The following is a 21,707-nucleotide window of genomic DNA, read 5'->3' as shown; positions in this document are numbered from 1 at the left end:
CTATATGCCCAAAAGACTTAGTAAAATGATACATCGTTATTTTTATGTTAATATATTTTTTATTATTATTTATTACAATTCATTCAATTCGTATCACAAATGTGACCCCCTCTATTGTCTCCTCCCAACCTAACCTCCCTCCCTCTTCCCTACCTATGCCCCTCAATTTCCAAGGGGGTTCCCTGGTAAGGAGAGCAAAGGCTGTTTCTGACAAGAACTCAGTGGCTGGCTCTTTGATCACCTCCCTTTGGGGGGGTAGAGCCTTGCCAGGCCACAGAGGAAAACTAGGCAACCAGTCCTGATGAGACCTGATAGGCTAGGGTCAGAGGGAAAGGGAGGAGGAGCTCCCCTATCAGTTGAACTAGACACATTGATATTTTAAATCAGGAAAGGAAACTTACATGCTTGCATTAAATTCACAGTCAGTTGGAATCACTATATGTGGTTTAGAGAGTGACTGTTAATGAATTTATAAAACACAGTTGCATATGATATTTTTAATAAAAAATGAGAGGAAAATAAGACAAAATGTCTGTAATAAGAGATGATGATCTCTTATTCTCAATTTGATTTAAAGTTTATGTAAACTGTTAATATGTATTTTAATTTGATTGTTTTTAAATTTTTACTGAAAGGAAAAACAATATCAATTAATACTCTTAAAGTCACTGAGTAAACATCTTATGTGCAGAAACAAAGACTCTTTTGTAGATGATACCTTTGAAGAAGCCCCTCTGGAAACCCTTCATACTGACCTTATTCCTTTAATGTCTGCTTAATGCCTTAGAGAAGATACATTCTGTTTTGACCCCTGTTGAACTTTACAACTAGCTCAATAAACTACAAAAAGACCAAAAGTTTCAGAAGAGAATGATCTTTAAAGTGGAACACTTCCTCAGGGCTATACTCGTTGTCTTTACTGTGAGAACAAGGCCAAAGAGGAAGGGAAGAACTGCTGTTGCTCCCACCATTAATTACCCATTTAGAGTTCTCTCCTGCCCCAGTGCAGAACTTTCCAGACTGAACGTGGTTCTCATGCCCCAAGCCATGTCCCGTCAGCTTCCCTCCAGCCTCAGTCCAAGCTTCTCAGTCCCTCCTTTGTTGTTCACGAATATGAAACTAGGTAAACTGTGAGGAGTAGTTTCTCAACTAAACAGTCAGACCTTTGTTGTCTGACTTTAACCCCCTAAAGGAATCTGGGTTTGAAGTGTGGGAATCTTTGCACCGGCTTAAATTCATAGCAATTTTGCTTTTAAATTTACTGTTATTCTTTAGTTATAGGGCTTATTTAATAGATATTTATCTTACTGGCTTCTTTTTTAATTATTTTTTATGTCCAATGCCTTGGAAAATCATTTTATCATTGAAAGTTATATTATATAGTAATACTTATATGATTTATGTTTCAAACTATAGAGAATATTCAGACAAATATTGGCTGAATCATCTAAACTGCACTTCAAAAACATTGTTTTTAATTTGTGGAAAGGAGAAAAAACAATAATCACATTGCTAATGCCTCATCGCTAATGCCTCATGTCAGCCTCCTCCACTGTGTTAGGTGGTTAGTGGATTTGAATGTCATAAAAATGTCAGCAGATGTGAGCTGGGGTGATGGAATAATGAGTGGCACTGACGTAGCATGTGTTTTATGTATTTTAACATTCTAGAGTGTCTACTGTGTTTATTAGCAGAGAATATATTCAGGTAAATATCTGTATTTACTGTTTTGTAAGTGAAAGAATATTCTAGGTAAATTATCCTCACGAGACATGCTTTTGGGGTGTTCACAAAAAGCAGTCATGTCATGGTCTCTACCATGAACAACTGGTAAAAGCTACTTTGATGTGTTTTTCTCTTCCAGCTATTTTTTGTGTGTAAATTACAGCAGACTAAACACTGGGAAAATTCACAATGTATTTTCTAAAACATAAATTATTTTTTATTTAAGTGCAAATTATCAAGCCTATGTATGACTTACCAATCTCATATAGCCTTCATTAATTCTAAAATTGATCAGTGATTGCCTAAATCCTGAAAAATTCTTATTTTGCACTCTTGCATCTATGTCAGTTTTTATCAAATTTGTGTATATATGTGAAAACATCTGATGAAACTTCTACATAAAAGAGCATGAAAAGAAAAAATGATCTTCATAGAAGAAGAATACTATTTCGTGATTGATTTAATTTAAGTCTTTTTTACTATTGAATACTAAGTTTATTGTTTTAGTACATTTGTATTATTTTAGTTAATTTTTATGAGTTTTAAAATACATATAATATTAGATGCAACATATATAATGCTACCATAATAAATGTGCAAAGAGTTGGTATAAGGTACCTACATTTATGTATCTTTAATTATTATGCATAACTTTACATATATATTATACAATTATTAGGCATGCAACAGTATTCTTCATGGCCTTTTTACTTAAGTGATGTAAGAAAGTAAACTAGGGTTAGTTTCTCTTCTTCAAAGACTAAACCAAATACTTCCATTCGTTCTTGCACAAGCTTTCATTATTGCTATGGATACATCACTGAAAAATATTTAAAATCTACCTAGGATGAGGGTTGTTGTTTTTCATTTTCTTTACATAGCATACCACCTGTCATTAGATTGTGTTAAAGTTTTATTGAATAAACTGGGACTCCACAAGAAGAGGAACAGAACCGAAAAATCAGGGCCCAGGGGTCTTTTCTGAGACCATGCATGGAGATAACCTAGAACCCCTGCACAGATATAGCCAAAGGCAGCTCAGTCTCTAAGTGGGTTCCCTAGTAAGGGGAAAAGGGACTGTCTCTGACATGAACTCAGTGGCTGGCTCTTTGATCACTTCCACCTGAGTGGGGCAGCCTTACCAGGCCAGAGAGGAAGACAATATAGCCAGTCCTGATGACACCTGATAAGCTAGGGTCAGATGAAAGGGGATGAGAACCTCCCCTATCAGTGGACTGGAGGAAGGGGAAGGGAGGAAAAGAGGGAGGGAAGACAGGATTTTTAGGATACAAAAAAAAGGGGATCAGCTGAGATACAAGTTGAATAAGCTGTAATTAATAAAAAAAATTTAAAAATGCTGGGGGAAATAATCAAACACTGGAAATTATGATAAAGTCTTCCTAGTGACATGTACAATGATTTAATCTGTTAAATACCCATTTTCTGAGAAAGATATCACCCATAATCATCTTCATAGCTACTGAGTCATTTGATAGAATTATTTCAAAGCTATATTAATGAGTATAAAACAAACTGATAGATATTATTAATATAAAGATTAAGCTTGGAAAATAAGTTTGAGTAAGCAAGACTCCTGAAAACATTTTAGAAGAAAAAGAGAGAAGATGTAAATGGAAAAGAATTAAGTCAACCTTAAGTTTCTTTATGATACTTGATGTCAGCAGACAGGTCAACAAAACAGAAATTAAACAAAGAAACAATGACTCAAATGGATCTAACAGACATCTACAGAACCTTTCACTGAAACACAAAAGAATTTACCTTCTTCTCAGCACCTCATGGAATCTTCTCCAAAAAGACCATATAGTTGGTCACAAAGCAAGCCTCAACAGGTATAAGAAGACTGAAATAATACGGTGGATCCTATCTGACCACAATGGACTAGAGCTGGACCTCAACAACAACACAAATAGCAAAAAGCCCCCCACACACATGGAAACTGAAAAACTCGCTACTCAATGACAGCTGGGTCAGGGAAGAAATAAAGAAAGAAATTAAAGTCTTCCTAGAATTCAATGAAAATGAAAACACAACATATTTAAACTTATGGGACACAATGAAAACAGTGCTAAGAGGAAAGTTCATAGCACCAAGTGCCTTCAAGAAGAAATCTGAAACATCTCATTCAAGCAACTTAATGGCTCACCTAAAAGCCCTAAGGAAAAAAAGAAGCAGACACACCAAAGAGTAGTAGATGGCTGGAAATAATCAAACTCAGGGCTGAAATCAATCAATTAGAAACAAACAAAACAATTCAAGAATCAATGAAACCAAGAGCTGTTTCTTTGAGAAAATCAACAAGATAGACAAACCCAGAGCCATACTAACTAAAAGGCAGAGAGACACTATCCAAATTAACAAAATCAGAAATGAAAAGAGGGACATATCAACAGACATTGAGGAAATCCAAATGATCATTAGGACTTACTTCAAAAGTCTATATGCCACAAAATTTGAAAATCTAAATGAAATGGACAATTTTCTTGATCAATTCCACTTACCAAAGCTGAATCAAGACCAGGTAAATCAACTAAATAGTCCTATATCCTCAAAAGAAATAGAGGCTGTCATCAAAAGTCTCCCATCCAAAAAAAAGCCCAGGGTCAGATGGTTTCAGTGCAGAATTCTACCAGACCTCCAGAGAAGAGCTAACTCCAATTCTCTTCCAATTATTCCACAAAATAGAAACAGAAGGAACATTACCAAACTCATTCTATGAAGGCACAGTCACCATGATACCTAAACCACACAAAGACCCAACAAAAAAAGAGAACCTCAGACCTATCTCTCTTATAAAGATTGATGTAAAAATACTCAATAAAATATTTGCAAACTGAATCCAAGAACACATAAAAGATATCATCCACCATGACCAAATAGGCTTCATCCCAGGCATGCAAGGGTGGTTCAATATATGAAAATCCATCGATGTAATCCAACGTATAAATAAACTGAAAGATAAAAAAACATATGATCATCTTCTTAGATGCCGAGAAAGCATTTGATAAAATCCAACACCCATTCATGTTTAAAGTATTGGAGAGATCAGGGATACAAGGCACATAACTTAACATACTAAAGACAATACACAGAAAGCCTATAGCCAACATCAAACTCAATGGAGAGAAACTTAAACCAATCCCACTGAAATCAGGGACAAGACAAGGCTGCCCACTCTCTCCATATCTCTTCAACATAGTACCTGAAGTCCTAGCTAGAGCAATAAGACAACTAAAGGAGATCAAGGGGATACAAATCGAAAAAGAAGAAGTCAAAGTATCACTATTCGAAGATGATATGATAGTATACATGTGTGACCCCCAAAATTCAACCAGAGAACTCCTTCAGCGGATAAACACCTTCATCAAAGAGGCTGGATACAAAATTAACTAAAAAAAAAAAAATCAGAAGCTCTCCTCTATACCAGAGACAAAAGGGACAAGAAAGAAATTAGGGAAACAACGCCCTTCACATTACCCACTAATAACATAAAGTATCTTGGTGTGACTCTAACCAAGCACGTGAAAGACTTGTTTGAAAAAAACTTCAAGTCTCTGAAGAAAGAAATTGAAAAAGATATCAGAAGATGGAAAGATCTCCTGTGCTCATGGATAGGTAGGATTAACGTACTGAAAATGGTCATTCTGCCAAAAGCAATCTACAGATTCAATGCAATTCCCATCAAAATACCAACACAATTTTTTACAGACCTTGAAAGAAAAATTCTCAACTTCATATGGAAAAACAAAAAACCCAGAATCTCCAAAACAATCCTGTACAACAACAGATCGTCTGGAGGTATCTCCATCTCTGATCTCAAGCTGTGCTACAGAGGAATAGTAAAAAAAAAAAAAATTGCATGGTACTGGCATAGAAACAGAATGGTGGATCAATGGAACAGAATAGAAGATTCAGAAATAAACCCGCACACTTATGGATGCTTGATTTTTGACAAAGAAGCCAAAAATCATGCAATGGAAAAACGATAGCATCTTCAACAAATGGTGCTGGTCTAACCTGATGTCCACATGTAGATAAATGAAAATAGATCCATATTTATCACCCTGCACAAAACTAAAGTCCAAGTGGACCAAAGACCTCACTCACCAGACACACTCAATTGGTTAGAAGACAAAGTGTGGAAGAGCCCTGAACTCATTGGCACAGGAGACAACTTCCTAGACAGAACATCAGCAGCACAGGCTCAGATTAACAATCAATAAATGGAACTGCATGAAACTGAAAAGCTTCTGTAAAGCAAAGGGCACTGTCATCAGAACAAAATGACTGCCTACAGATTGGGAAAGGATCTTCACCAACCCTTTATCTGACAGAGGGCTAATATACAGAATATATAAAGTACTCAAGAAGTTATAAAGCAAAAAATCAAGCAATCCAATTAAAAAATGAGGTACAGAGCTAAACAGAGAATTCTCTGTAGAGGAATATAGAATGGCAGAGAAACACTTAAAGAAATGTTCAATGTCCTTACCAACAGGGAGATATAAATCAAAATGACCCTGAGATTTCACCTTATACCCATTAGAATGTCTAAGATCACATTACTTGCTGGAAAGGATATGGAGAAAGGGGAACCCTCCTCCATTGCTGTTGAGAATGTAAACTTATACAAGCACTTTGGAAATCAATCTGGCGCTTTCTCAGACAATTAGGAATAGCACTTCCTTGAGATACAGCTGTACCACTCCTAGGCATATGCTCATGAACACAACAAGGACATTCGTTCAACTATGTTCGTAGCAGCTTTATTCATAAGAGCCTGTAGTTATCCTTAATTTAAGGTTTTCTATCTACAGGTATTCAGCAAAGGACCCTCAAAGAATTTTTTGGTTCCAAGATCAGAGCCTATAGCACCACAAATCAGACCACTAGTTATTTTCTTTGCTACTTCTATATAATGTTAAGTTATATACTATGCTACTCTGTGCTCAACTTTCAAAATCTCTTAAGCCACAGTATCTCTGACATGCAGCAGGACAGTAAAAGAAGTGGATCAGTGACTGCACCTTACAATCAAGATACCTTGAAGATAGGGTAGAGAATATATATTTATCAAAATAAAGAAAACTTTGAGGAGAATAACAGCAATGAAGGATTTCTTTGGCTGGGTTGTAGGGAAAACAGAAGGGAGATTAAAAGTGCAGAAACTTTAAGGAAAGAGGTTAGATTTTGTTTCATATTTGGTCACTTTTCCATTTCTATGATGAAATGCCTGAGGTAATTAATTATAAAATGCAAAGATTTATCTTACAAAAGAGATAGAGTCCCACATTCTTCTTAAAGAACATTCCTCCATTTTAATGGTTGTGAACCTAGCCTTTAATGACTGAGCCATCTTTCCAGCCCTAAAAGATTTATTTGTTTGTTTGCTTGTTTATATGAGTGCTCTGTTTTCATGCAAAACAGAAGAGGGAATCAGATCCCATTACAGATGGTTGTGAGCCACCATGTGCTTTTTGGGAATTAAACTCAGGACCTCTGGAAGAGCACTCAGTGTTCTTAATCACTGAACCAAAAGGATAGACAACTGAAAAGGGAGAAATCAGGAAACAGGACAGAAGCCTACCACAGAGGGCCTCTGAAAGACTCTACCCAGCAGGGTATTGAAACAGATGCTGAGACTCACTGCCAAACTTTGGGCAGAGTGCAAGGAATCTTATGAAAGAAGGAGGAGACAGAAAGACCTGGAGGGGGGAGATGACAGGAGCTCCACTGGGAGCTTAGAGTTCTTAGAGACCTCTGAAAAGCCCAGGGGTCTTTTCTGAGACTGATACTCCAACCAAGGACCATTCATGGAGATAACCTAGAACCCCTGCACAGATGCAGCCCATGGCACCTCAGTCTCCAAGCAGGTTCCCTAAATAAGGGTGGCAGGGACTGTCTCTGACATGAACTCAATGGCTGGCTCTTTGATCACCTCCCCCTGGAGCATGCAGCCCTACCAGGCCACAGAGGAAGAGAAAGCATCCATTCCTGATGAGTCCTGATAGGCTAGAGTCAGAGGGAAGGGGAGGGGAACCTCCCCTATCAGTGGACTGGGGGAGAAGCAGGGAAGGAGAAGAGGAGGGAGGGTGGGATTGGCATGGTACAAGGGAGGGGGCTACAGCTGGGATACAAAGTGAATAAATTGTAATAAATAAATAAATAAATTTTAAAGAATGTACCTCCAATGACCTAAAAGCCTCCCACTAGGTTCCACCTCCTACAGAGCCAACTCTTTCCAGATAAAATTCCCCTGTCACAAATGCCATTATCATTAGGCCCTCAGAGTCATTCTAGTTATCAGCAGAGGTCATACAAATAGAAAACAAACTGATAAGAACTGATATTGCTTTTCTAAGTTTATTATGACTTTTTGATGGACGACAGTCCAAAATTCACCTAAGGTAGAGACCAGAAGACTAGCTCAAAAGTAGAATAACAAACTGTACTTCAATTACCAGAGATTTTTTTACTTTAACCAAAGATTTCAGAAGACATCATTAGTACTAGAGAGACACAAGGTTTGTCATAAACAAGGGTGGGAGGAGAACAAAAATAGGTATTGTGTGTAGAGTTTACAGCATGCTAACGGACTTAGGATCATAGGAAAGAGACAAATCAGAACCTCAATATGATGAATAATTAGGTTATGATCTGGCTGGTTAGAAATATTTTTGAAAAAGAAGCCAATACAGTCTTGGCTGCTACAGTTTCCTAGATAAATTATGATTTAATTTGGTGCATTGTTTCACTTTTTCTATTTCATAAGACACTTCAAAGCTCAAACATCATTTTGTTTTTCGCTCATGTATCTGAAACTTGGCTGGAACTAGCTGATATGGACTGGCATTCCAGCTTGACACTTCGATGGTCCCATGGGTGAGTTGAGATGTGGATATGAACTTTGTATACCTGCACATCCAGGGGAAGATACTGCGAAATGACATGGTGATGGCCAAATACATGCCAACTATGTTTGTGGCTGAAAGTGTAAATGTTGTGGCAATAAGTAAAAACTCATTGCAATCTTGAAATGTTTAGTATTTCTTAAATGAATAACTCCACAGTTTCAGTTTATACTAGATTCAACATTAATATATCCACTCCTGAGTTTAGAAGCAAAGGGGAGTAAAGACTGGGGCCAAATGTTGAATCTACTGTGTGAGAGACAAACATTATATAGCATTATCTTGCTCATGACTGCAACAAAATAAAGCAAAACTAGACAAACAATGAGCATAAATTGCAGAACATGAAAAGTGAGGAAGAAGGTTAGAGAAAATGAGAAACCAGAGAGGAAAAAAATGAGGAAACAAAAGTAGAAGCATTTGGAAGGTGTGTGTGTGTGTGTGTGTGTGTGTGTGTGTGTGTGTGTGTGTGTTCTATTGCCAACTTTATTTTATGAGACACACTGTCACAGAATTTCTAACTCTATTTTGGTAAACTAGCTGGCCAGCAAGCATTCAGGATCCACCTATCTCAGGCTCTAAGCACTGGAATTGCAAGTGTGGCCTACTGTGCCAAGCCTTCTGGGCAGGTACTGGGGAATGTAAGCCTAGGTCCTCATTCTTGGGCAGCAAAGAATTCACCCAATTATCCTTCTCCCCATATCCTGGAAAGTGGAAGGATTTAAGCCACAGAGGACTAACAGAGATTAATGATAATTCTACACAAACTTAGCTGACTTGAATTTTGCCATAGCATTTAGCCATTCATTTGATGTGAAATTTTAATGGTTTGTGTTTGATAAATATAAGATACTAAGCTCTTGAATTTTATTCACCTAAGAAATATAAGATAAAGCTTAAATCTGTTAACAGCTCTATAAAGACAATTAAGATAAGATGGTTATGAAGCAAAGTTAGCTTTTAATTAGGATAAAAATCACATCTTGTTGATAATTTTAGCTGGCAAATTTCAAACTCTACATTAGGTGATGCTCACATGCTTCATGACAGGATTCTATTATTCCACATAAAGCATCCCAGAATGCATTATTACTATACAATTACTGGATTCTTAACCCATTATATTCAAGCAATATTCAAACTTATACTTGTCTTTAAATTAGCATGCCAAGCCTAAATTCTACTCAGTAATATGCTTAATCCTGCTTTTATTCACTTCATCAATTGCTTATCTGTTCAATCAGTTTGTTATGTGTGTACTAGGTGCCTGGAGCTTTGCTTGTTTTCATGAACGTTGCTGCTATGTGTAAAATACTTCTTAAAATGTTTTAACAAGGTGGGGGAAGCTCTGTAGAATATGAACGTGAAGAGCTGAGTTCCATCCCAACAATTCCCGCCACACAAACAAACCTACGTGGGATGCATGGGCCTGTGACCCCAGCACTAGGCAGTGGAGACAGGCAGTTCCTCAGAGCTCTCCAGGCAGGCAACCCAGCCTGCTTTGCAATTTTCAGGCCAGTCATAGACTTTGTTTCAAAAATTAAAAGGTTTTAAAGACTTCACTCTCAAACCCAACACTTAGAGCTGCTGTCTGGCTCCAGCTCCCACACACACTGGCACAAGAACCTGCAAATGTACAAACGGGCAAACACATCCACAATGCGCTAAGTTCTTGGACAGTCATAATTATGATAGCTATGGCTTAATTTTTATTACAGCACATAAATTCTATTAGATTAATAACAATTGACAGGAAACATTCTTCAGGTCTTAATTCAGAAGTCAGTTATTCCAAATTAAACTTTGAAGAGCATTTTAGTTTTATGATTCTCTCCAAAACATTTAGTCAGCCAGGTAACGGTGTCAACTGTGGGTCCTTAAGGCATTGGGTCTTGAAGTGTCTTCCCTCTTGAATGAATTAATGTTGTGATCATGAGACTGGGTTGAGTATTCTAAGAATGAACTCTTAATAAAAAGATCAATTTCTCCCCATTTCCTCTCTCTGTCTCCAGTGTCCATTTGTCCTCTGCCATCTTATGAGGGAAAGCTCATTTCATTCTCTTGGATATCCAGCCTTTCAAACCATAAGACAATTAAACTTATATTTGCAAAATACACAGTCTATAGCATTCTGTTATATCATCAGAAAGTAGACTATCATAAAGGGATAAAAAAATCAGGGGTATGGTTTTTAGCAATAGATACTACTATTGAATATAACAATGTACTAATGATGTGATATAGACTTTTCTCACAATATTCTGATTGAGACTATCATTGCATATTGCCTCTGGAGAAAATTGTTCTAGCAATAAGGTGCTTAAAAAGAAATTTAGTTTTTTAGAATGTATTTGGTGTGTAATTAAAAAAAATGATCGATACCTATAACAGAAAAAAAAAACCTTTATAAAACAACATTTGTCAGTAGCCCACTAGGAGCACAAAATAGGAGCTTATTCACTCAATAGAAGAGGCTGAACTAATGGCAGCAGTGAAATAGACTTGGCTCTCAAACATCTTTGATGGGTGTATAGTGAAGACCCACTTTGAGCCCATTTTATAGAGGTTTCTTGATAGCAAAAACATAAACCATTCAGCTCTTTATCCCCTTGCCAAACTCATAAAATATTGTGCACTGTTCTAACATACCCCAATGAATATTCAATAACCACAAGATTGGGCTATGAGGAAGTTATGTATACATAAACCCCCTATTTATGCTATCACGATTTTGCATTTTCTCATTTCCTGAGCCATGAAGTTGTCTATGTTGCTAATGTACAGATTTTCTGCCATTTGCTATCATTTCTCAGAAACTGTTAAAACATAATCCTATGTTTGCTGTGAAATTAGCCTTGAAAAGAAAGCTGCTGAAGAGCGCATAGCACCTTTAGTAATACACACCTCCCAGTGCCTACCGCCTTCCTGTACAAACAGAAAAATATTATACTTATCTAGTCAGTGAACAAACATATTATTAAACACTCATCCTGTGCCAAGCACTGTGCTTGCTACTACGATGCATACATGCTTGGGAGAGACATAAGCCAGTTTTCTCATGGAGGTGACTGAAGGGCAGTGAGCAAAGGCAGACTGCTCACACTCCCCGCTCTACAGATATTGCTCTAGGGGGCATAAGGGAGGAGAAACGTGGGGGGAAAGGGGGAAGAGTAAGGTCAGAGAGGTTGGTCATAAGGCTATTGGGAGAGCATAGAGGCAGAAACTATGCTAGAGTGTGCTCAAACGGCTATATATGAAGTAAGTTTTAGAGGTGAGACTGTTCACAATTATTCAAGGTTGGCAACACTGTTTCTTTGGCCAGGCTGGTGATGATTGGTGACGCCATTAACTAAGACGGGATACTTTAAAAACCCGTGATGAAGAGGAATTGACAAACTTACAAGTTAATACTGAACATACACTCAGTTTGAGATGCCAATTAGAGAAATGAAGGAGTTTGATAGGTAAGGAACATGACACTAGATGTTAGGATGCTTAATGAATTATTAAGGTACTTGTTACATCATCCAGGCTGGTCTTGAACTGCCTTTGAAGTTCAAGTGAACCTAGACTCACAATTTTCTTTTCTTAACATTCTCAGTGATGGATTAGAATCCATTATTCACTTAGTCCCACTTGGACATTATCTTTAAATAGAAGTACATAGGGTTGGTGAAGATCTTTTCCCAATCTCTAGGCTGTCATTTTGTTCTGAAGAGGATGTCCTTTGCTTTATAGAAGCTTTTCAGTTTCATGATGTCTCATTTATTAATTATAGATCTTAGAGCCTGAGCTGTTGGTGTTCTGTTCAGGAAATTGTCTCCTGTGCCATGAGTTTGAGGTTCTTCCCCACTTTTTCTTCCAACAGCTATAGTGTGTGTGTTTTTATGTTGAGGTTTGTGATCCACTTGGACTTTAATTTTGTTCAGGGTGATAGATATGGGTCTATTTGCATTTTTCTACATGTAGACTTCCAGTTATACCAGCACTAATCGTTGAAGATGCCATCTTTTCTCTATTGTATGGTTTTGGTATCTTTGTCAAAGTTCAGGTGTCTGTAAGTGCGTTGGGTTTATTTCTGGGTCTTCCATTCAATTCCATTGATCTACCAGGATAAACAGAAGTGCTGGAAGAGAGGAAATAGGATGGGAGCCTACTATAGAGAGTCCTCTGAAAGGCTCTGCCCAACAGGAGATGGAAGCAGATACTGAGACTCAAGGCCAAACTTTGGGCAGGACACAGGTATAGAATGACATGGAGGGGACAGGAGCCCCACAAGGAGACCCACAAAGCTAAAGGATTTGATTCTAGGGGGTCCTGCAGAGACTGAGTCACCAACAGAGGACCATGCATGGAGAGGACCTAGAACCCCCTGCTCAGATGTGGCCTATTGCCAGCTCAGTCTCCATGTGGATCACTGAGTGAGGGGAGCAGGGGCTGTTTCTATCATCAACTCAGCTGACTGCTCTGATGATTAGCCCCTGATGATGCAGCCTTGCCAAGCTATGGAGGAAGAGGATCCAAGTCGTTCTGATGAGATGTTAAGCAACGTGCAAATGGCAATGTGGAGAACTCCCCCTTTCAGTGGACTGGGGAAAGGGAATAGGGGAAGACAGAAGGAGTGTGGGATGGGGAGAATTGAGGGAGGGGGCTCAATCATGATATATAATGAATAAATTGTGAGGAAAAAAAATTAAAATTAAAAAAAAAAGTTATTTAAAGCCATGACACAGGATGAGGTAATCAAAGGAGTAACTTGCATACAAAGGATATTCAATATCAGATATGTTTTTCTCTATGGAAAGTTGGCTTATAATTGACACTCTCTGCTCCACTCTGCTGTGTCCCCGACAATATTAGTGTCTTCTAGAACTCACAAATAGATCTTGCGTGGCTGCGCTAATACGGTGCTAACATCTTTCTGAACTATTGTGCTCTCTCTTTGCTGATCTTGTCTCAGCATGCACCCAAACTCTTTGCTTTACTCTCAGTTGAGACATGATAGTACAGATAAATTGTGTGTTCAGGGAACTGACCAAAACAGTTGTTCATGTGCTGAAAGGAGACGATTACTGCCATTATTCAATATGTTTTTTCCAACTCAACTTGTGTGAAGATTCCCCACCTAATATCAGGCAGCAAATACTATTCACTTCTGGTAGCCCTCAGCCAGGCTTCATCTGTAAATCCCTTTTCCTTCCTCTCACAGCTCTCTTCACCTTGGTCCTCAAAAGCCACTTAAAAAAAAATTCACCCAATTTGCACACATATTATTAGTCTTATCTTAGGTTTAACAGGTCTGGTAAACTATTTTCAAAATCAAATTTTTCTCTTTAGAAAGATTTTATCTTTTTTTAGTATACCATATATTTTTAATAAAATTTTAGTTTTACATATAACTTCACATTCAAATTTTTAATCTTGTATTTAATTTTTAATCTGGTATTTTTTAATTTATTACAATTTATTCACTTGGTATCCCAGCTGTAGCCCCTTCCCTCATCCCCTCCCAATCCCACTATTCCTCCCTCTTCCCCTCCCATAACCCTCCCCTAGTCCACTCCTTGCCTTCCATCTGGCCCTAGCCTATAGGATCTCATCAGGACTGGCTGTATTGTCTTCCTCTGTGGCCTGGTAAGACTGCTCCCCACTCAGAGGGAGGTGATCAAAGAGCCAGCCACTGAGTTCATGTCAGAGACAGCCCCTGTTCCCATTACTAGGGTACCCACTTGGAGACAGAGCTGCCATGGGCTACAACTATGCAGGGGTTCTAGGTTATCTCCCTGAATGGTACTTTGTTGGAGTATCAGTCTCAGAAAAGACCCCTGTGCCCAGATTTCTTTTTGGTTCTGTTGCTGTCCTTGTGGAGCTCCTGTGCTCTCCAGGTCTTTCTATCTCCCTGTCCTTTCATAAGATTCCCTGCACTCTGCCCAACAGAACGTGAAAGCAACTATAGCTTTTCCTTAGGTGGCATCTCAGACTTTTGTCTAATTCTGTTTCTAGTAAGTGAGAATTCTAGATCATGTTTCTAAGGGACTTCCTAAACTCATATGTGTTTATGTTTGGGTATTGTAATTTAATAACCCTTTATCAGTTTTTGGGTATATCAAATTATTATTACTTGCTGCTTGAATTTTCCCTAAGCAAAAAACAAACAAACAAACAAAAAAACAATTAACAAAAAGGATCGTAAATATTTTAATTGGTTGATTTATTTTTCACCTTCTCTGCTCTTTCTAGTTTTAACTTCCTCCATTCTAATCTAATAGTTAAATAGAAAAAAAATTGATTAAGTAAAACAGAAATTTCTGAGTCTTGGAAGCTGCGAAAATCTGTGTCTTGTTCTGTTCTACCTCCTTAGCTGCCACTCAAGTAATGTTTAGATTCTTGTCATGTGGTGGCCATTTTCTTGCCTATAAAACCATGGTCATCATCCTGGAGAGTTGGTATAAAAGGACAATATTTTTACCTCTCAACTATGTAATGGTCCCTAAGTCTTTATTAACATCTGAAATTTTCAATGCCTAGTGTTGTTATTCTTGTTGCAGTTAGGTCTAGCTAGTGGGTCATAGGTCCTTCTTAAAAACTGTGTTCCTAGAAAATGCATTGAAATGTCCTCCAGTTTCCTTTATCTCGTGCCAAGATTACACCTGATTCCCATCTTCTGTGTCCAAGTCACAGGGCTCCTGCCGTTGGCACTAAGCCTGTGCTGTCACAACTGCTGAGAGGTGAGGCCTCCTGGCCCAAGATCAAAAAGCTTGCTTGGACAGCAAGACCACCCTTCCTCTGTCAGCTGTCACAGATACTCTTTTACAACTGCCCCACTCCAGGAATGACATCGTATTCAGGGCAGCAGCAATCTTAAATGATGACTATATGTTTATTAGGTTGTGTGTAATGTTTCATAGAGCTGGTGTGTTCTCTGTGGGCATCCTTACAAATGGCTTCACCTGCAGTACTTTAGGGTCACACCTGAAAGCTTTGAACCTGAAAACCCAGCTGATTGAGTGAAGTCTGGTCCAGAAAAGGGCCCAGCAGATTCTCCTGTCAGGTGACAGGGCAAGCTCAGGGCATGGGTGCAAGAGTGAGTGCCACCTGCCAGCTGGGGTTTCAGCCCGTCTCTCTAGTTGTGAAGCCCTGGCTGCAAACATGAGATAAAGAGCTGTGTAAATTAGTGGTCCATCCTGAGCATTCAGTCAAAAGATAGTATCTATATAAAAACACATAGCGGGTAAATAAACCGGAAGAGCTACAACCTGCTCTATTTCCTTCCTGTAATCATTAGCATCATTTTTAATTCTTCTGATACTGTAAACTATAAGACACAGAAAAAATAAGTGTTTTTCCTAACTCAGATGCAGATGTCTCTTTCTCATTCTCTCTCTCTCTCTCTCTCTCTCTCTCTCTCTCTCTCTCTCTTTCTCACGCACACACACACACACAGACACAACACAACACAACACACATATCCCTTTTCATTTTGTGTAAAAATAATCTCCTCTCAAAAAAGACCTTTCACATATCAACTTGAAATCTCTGTTTTCTAACTTAGCCTTAAAATACAATTTAAACTGCAAAAATGCTGAAGTAATATAATCAGAATGGACAAAAGTAACTGCCTTATATAACTTTTAGAATAGCATCTCTTGCTGCCAGAAAATTGAAAAATTGTAGTACTATAAAGGAGAATAGTAAAGCATTCAATTTTATCCATTTCCAAAACTAATACAGCTCTACTGACCACTGTCCTTCCTCTACTTGGACTGAACCTTTGCTTGAGCCTGCCATTGTCTAGTGCCATAATCTTCCGGTGGTCTGTGGTACAGGAAGTCATTCAAGGTATATTTTACTTCTCTGAACGATACCATTGGGTCTAAGGCCATACAGAAGCTAATATAAAATCATAGCTCATAAGCTCTCATTGCCCTACTTTTCCCACTGCCCTCTAAACGCCATCAGAACCACAGTCATTATGATTCATGCTTGAAATTGGTAGAATACTAAACTTTGGAGATTTTTGAAGGAGGAGCAATAACTTAGGGAACAAGCAATGAAGAGACTGTGTTACAGTGATGTAAGAGAAGAAATAATCCTCAAGTACCAAGGATTTTATTGATGGAACCAGATGTGCCTGAAGAAATAGGTTCAAGTTGTCTATAATAGACAGGTGGCTTCTAGATAAGTTGTAAGGTACTCCAAGCTACAGCACAGAAACACCCACCTTTCAGTATATATTGAAGAACATTGGTGGTCAACATTCTTACACTCATCCACAAAAGTACATTAACAGTCTTTATATAAATATACTTTTCCTTCACAATTTATTTATTATACACCCCAATTGAAGCACTGCCCCCAAGTCCCTCCTTCCGTCTTCCCTAATATCCTCTTCCCCTAGTCCACTGAAAGAGGGAGTTCTCCATCATTGCCACCTGCCCATAGCTTGTTAAGTCTCATCAGGACTGCCTGGATCCTCTTCCTCCATATCTTGGCAAGGCCTCAGCCATCTCTCCAGCTACATTAAACTTCTTGTATGACAGAAGGTCATGGTATTTCAAAGATAACTATATACACATATCTACCTCAGCAAGGATGTGCCAATCATGCCTGAAGGCATCTTTCATGTAGGCTCTGGCAAAAAAGTTGCCAAGGTTTCCTAATCTAAGAAAAAATATTTTGGGTTTTATTCTTTATCAGGTTGAAACATCAGAGAGAGGGAAATAATATGAATTTCATTAATCTTTCTTTGTGAGATATTTTGATTTAATAAAAGGTAAGAAACTATTGTTGTCTTTAATAATGATAAATTTGCATGGTTTTTCGATGGCAGAGTAGTTGCCTGACATGTATGAGGTCTTGAGTTTCATCTCCAGGACCAAATAGTGACTTGCTGAGACTCACACTCAAACACTGGGCAGAGCACAGGGATCCTTGTGGAAGAATAAGGGTAAGGATAGAAGGACCTTGAGGAATAGAAGGACCTTGAGGGGACAGGAGCTCCACAGGAAGAGCAAGAGAGCCAACTAATCTGGGCACAGAAGGACTTGGAAAAACTGAAGCACCAACCATGGACCAGTCTGGACTTGGGCCCCCTACACATATGTTACCCGATGGATAGCTTAGTCATCAAGTGTGTTGCCTAGCAGGGGGAGTGTGAGCTGCCTCTGACAATAGCTCTTTTTTATCACTTCCTCCTGTCCTCTTGTCGGGGAGGCCTAGCAGGGCCACCAAGGACAAGGATGCGCTCAGTCCTGATGTAGCTTATGCACTTGATTGGATTGGTGGGGGATGATCCCCTTTTCTGGGAGGGCAGGGATGTGGGGAGAGGAGGAAGACCGAGGAAGTGTGGGACGTAGAAGAGGAGGGAGGGGCTATGACTGGGATGTAAAGTGAAAAAATAAATCAATTAATTAAAAATAATAGTAAGTAAATTAAAAAAAAATCCTCTTTCCAGCTTTGCTCTGTTTTACAATGCTATTTGCTCTTGGTTGGTCTACATGACTCTTTATGTGGTTGTTGGTTACCATATTTATTATTTTCTTAGTTCATCTTAGAGCGATACAGCCCTTCCACACCGACAGACGTTCACCGAACTACACTTTCATGCTCCCTCTCTGGCTGATAGCTACAGCCAGTGATTTTCCTGTGACATGTGTTGCAATCCCCTCGTTATGCTATTTTTGCTATGTCAACTTTTTCAAAGGCTTTTAAATAATCATGCATTAACCCAATATACCTGTCTTTCTCTTTCTTATGCTGTTCACTCCTTTATGTTCATCTGCATTTAATCCAGGAGCCCCTTCCTATCCATGAATTCCTTGATATTTATCAAAGTTTGATTGTGTCTTTCATCATTTGCATACAATAAAGCCTTTTTATAAACTTTCACTCCCCCATACTGGATTAGTAGCTGGAACCTCATACTCTCCTTGCCCCATTTTGCTTCACTGAAGATGTTACTCACCTGTTCTCACCTGAATGATTTCTCATGCACCCTCTGCAATTATCATTGTCTTTTGTTTTGTTTTGTTTTCTGTCTGACATCTTTTAAGATTTTTTTCCTTAAAATAACTTTCATTAGAGATTTCAAATAGTGAGCTATGATGGGTTTTCTTTTGATCATGTTTATTTAGAGGGCCCTGTTTTCTTGGTGTCCTGCTTCCCCTATGACTCTTACACATTTTATGCCTTCACTTCCCCAAGGTACCCTGAGGGGAAGGATTTGATGGAGACACTCCATTTAGGGCTGAGTGTTTCAAGGTCTCTTACGCTCTACACAATGTTTGTGTGTCTCTGTATTTCCCATATGCTACAGGAGGAAGCATCTCTGTAGACTGAGCAGGGCACTAATCTATGATTATAGCAGAATGTCATTAGGAGTCACTTTATTGTGATTTTTTTCTTTAATATCCAGTAATGTTTGGTTTTGCCTCAGCCCCTGGGTCAAAGCAGTGATGAGTATGGATTCCCTGTCCTGGGGTGGACCTTCATCAGATCTTGGCTGGTTACTCCTACAAGCTTTGTGCCACCATTGCACCAGCAGATCGCGCAGGCAGGACACCACTGTGTCAAACAGTTTGTGGGTGCCTTGCTGTTCATGTTTCTCTTCTGATTGTATACCAAGTACCTTTCTGTACATAGATATTAATGATAAATTTACAACATAATATGATTATTTTGGTGCTGCCTTTACTATTTGTAGATAAGGACAAAGCAGACTTGGGAAAAATTTTTCTTCTAATAGGGCTGCTGAAAATGAGCACTATTTCCTCACCTGTGTGATTTCTCCCCAAACAAGCAAGTGGTTCTTTTCCTGGAGTTCCCTCACTATACAGCTTTCTCTTCTGAAACCATTTTGGTTGAGGTCTTAGGATGTCTGTGAGCTTCAACTAAATTTTCTCTCTTTATTAATGGGGTCTAGGGAGCTTTCTTAAGGCAATATCCGGGAGAATGCTCAGATGCATTTCACCAACACCATTTCCTTTTTCTTTTAATTCCTATTAACATTAATTAATTGTACAAACTGATAGGTTTTATTATGACTTTTCACAGATGCACACAATATATGATTTCATCATTTCAATCTCCTATTACCGTATCCTGCTCCCACCTCTCTGTGTATGTATATATTCTGTATATATACAAAATACATATATGTATTTATATATATATTATGTATCATTTTGCTTTTCTTTAGTTATTATCACTACATATATATATATATATATATATATATATATATATATCTCCACATATAAATATAAGAGTATAACTCAGTGAGTATGTTTACTATTGCTCATATTGCCAGCTAAGCAATGGCTCAGAATCATTATGTTGTATATTTTATCTACATTTTTGTTTGTTTGCTTAATTGTTTTGGTTAATCAGGTGTCAGTATGATGATCCTGATTTCTATTAGTTCATAATGACCGGAAAATAAATCTATTTTATATTCATGTGTAAACAACAGTAATGCTTTAAATCCCTTCTCCTCAACAACAGAATTAAGTTAGCTAAATAATTAAGTACATTACATTTGAGGTTCATTTGTTTGATTTGTGTCTTGTAATATTTACATTTTCTTCTTGGCAGTAAAATATACTGTCTAGATGTCTGAAAACTGAAGGTCTATAAGAAATGACTGAATCGCTCAGAGCTACTCAAATTTCATGTGAATTAAAACCTTTCAGGGAAAAGCCATTTCTCTCTATAGCAGTCACTCAGTGATTTGCATAACTTCTAAAGCCTTCGCATTTAACATGATAAAGCTTGCAACCACACTCCAGCAGCTTCCCTAAAAAAATTAGAGTGGAGTAGATCTCAACAGATTCATCAATTAAAAAAATAAAATACTGTAGATGAGTCCTTTTACAATCACTAAATTTATCAATACGCTTGTATCTTTGTTTGATTCCCTGGTTAGACGTTGGGAAACATTTATTTCTTTAAGACACAGATTACACACCTGTCTCCCACTGGTGTAAGTCCTCCATTTTGTTAGTCTCTGCAAGCTTCAAACAGCCCTCCACTTGGCACTTAAAGGACTGCATGGCAATCAGTGGCTGTCATTTATTTTACTACCAACATCGTAGTGATTCATATGACAGGGGTGTTTTGTTCATATTTGTATTGGTACGTTCTATGTATCGTCTGCACAGCTAGGCAATAATACTTGCTACACTGAATTTTCACAATGTAAGTCATTTGAGATGGGGATAAGGGTCTAACAGTGACCAGGAGCCAAGTAAAACTAACAAGTGGTCATGAAATATAAAGATGGATCGGGAGGTGAAGCAAGCCCAAAAAGGATGAAAAAGTCATTAAGGCCATTTTCTTAAGTCAAGTAAAACAGAAAATCATTGAAGATTCTGGAAGAAGGAAGACCACACATGTTGCATGGAACAGCACTGATTGGTTTTCCTTTCCCTGAGAAGTGCAAGTTTGAGCATTTAATGTTTTTCTCATAATACCAATATTTGTTAAAGTCTGAAGCAAGTAACAAATTAAATATTCCTCAAGCCCACCCACTCTCCAAATTTCTTCCTTTCAAATAGCTGGGGACATTTTCTAAGGAGTATAGAGTTCTTGTGAAAACAACCTATATAGATATTCAGCATTGGCACTCTATGTTGAATTTCACTTAAAAACACCAAGTTTATCACTATTACTGAGATGTTATTAGAAACCTTTTCATCACCATTAGTAACTGGAAAACAATTTAGTGTCATTTAAAGCAGCATCTGTGACAAAGAGAGTGAGAGACTTAGAAGATGACAGTGAAAACCTTTAAAAGCTCAAAATTTTTACTATATAGTATTGAGAAAGCATGGCTTATCTATAGTGTATCAAGGGACTTTAGCTCAAAGACATGGACTTCAAAAATTAATTTTTGATCTTCCAAGTGTGATGGCCTGTAATTCTTACTTTTAGACAGCTGAAGCTGTGAATTCTTTTTGTATTTATCAACTATGCTGACAGATATCCGGATAGATAGATGATAGATAGATAGATAGATAGATAGATAGATAGATAGATAGATAGATAGATAGA

Source organism: Psammomys obesus, unplaced genomic scaffold (assembly GCF_907164565.1).
Source record: "Psammomys obesus unplaced genomic scaffold, mPsaObe1.curated_primary_1811, whole genome shotgun sequence".
NCBI classification, from domain to species: Eukaryota; Metazoa; Chordata; class Mammalia; order Rodentia; family Muridae; genus Psammomys; species Psammomys obesus.
Note: the sequence above shows the minus strand (reverse complement) of the source record.